The 1,063-nt window shown below is 18.0% G+C and overlaps 1 protein-coding gene across 1 annotated transcript in view; it reads left to right on the top strand.

Annotated features, from left to right (window-relative positions):
* The window catches only part of LOC112502071 (zinc finger protein CONSTANS-LIKE 3-like), a 6,269-nt gene that overhangs the window by 1,236 nt on the left and 3,970 nt on the right, over positions 1-1,063 (top strand). The window lies entirely within an intron of this gene.

The following is a 1,063-nucleotide window of genomic DNA, read 5'->3' as shown; positions in this document are numbered from 1 at the left end:
GAACTTCATAATTATTCTAATTATATTTTAAATTTTTTATATTTTTAAAATAAGATGTTTATCCTTTATTTGATTATGTTTATCTGTAGTTAGTTACACATTTAAACATAATGCTTTAGTAAGTTGTATTTATGTATAATTTACTTGTAATCTTGAATTTTAATTAATATGCATCAATATACAGTATTTTATTTATAAAAAATAATTTTTAAGAGTTTTTATCAAATATTTTGTAATATAGTATAGATTTTAATGGGTTTTCAAAACAAAATTCATATTAATTAATAAGAAAATCTCGATCATTGTAAAAGAAATACTATAATTATTGTTCGAATTTAATAATTAACAAATATTTTTAAAACATTTAATAAGTCATCAATTATTTTATTAATATGCATGAGCGCCGTCATAACAACCGACTCTTCTAGAAATTTAATTGATAATGATTTTAGAGGGTATTATTTTTTATTTCAGAATGAACTTAAATTATATATCAAAACATATGAAAAGGTTGTTTCTAATTATATATATATATATATATATATATATATATATATATTAGAAGCGCACTCGCGTAATTCAACGAGATACATCGTGATTTTAATATTTTATTTTATTTTTTTATTTTTGTATATGTTATAATATGGCTTTATGTGATTTTGAGAAAGCAATGATGTTTTTATTTTTGAATAAAATATATGTTTGAAGATATCATAAAAATTTAACAAAATTCTAATTATATTTTAGATTTTTTATATTTTAAAATGAGATGTTCATCCTCTATTTGATTATGTTTATCAGCAGTTATTTATACGAATTCAAACATCGAGTTTTAATAAGTTGTATTTATGCATAATTACTTGTAATCTTGAATTTTAAGTAATATGCATCAATATACAATACTTTATGCATAACAAAAATATATCGATATTCGTATCAAATTAACTATTTAAAATTCTTCATTTTTTGTGTAATTTTTTAATTTAATTTTTTTTATTATAATTTAATCTAGATACAATAACGAAGTAATTTATATTTGGTTTAATAACCTAATTATATTTTA

This window comes from Cynara cardunculus, unplaced genomic scaffold (genome assembly GCF_001531365.2).
Source record: "Cynara cardunculus var. scolymus isolate 2C unplaced genomic scaffold, CcrdV1 Un_Scaffold_891, whole genome shotgun sequence".
Lineage (NCBI taxonomy): Eukaryota > Viridiplantae > Streptophyta > Magnoliopsida > Asterales > Asteraceae > Cynara > Cynara cardunculus.
The sequence above is the reverse complement of the archived record's forward strand: the minus strand, read 5'-3'. Positions and strand labels throughout refer to the sequence as shown.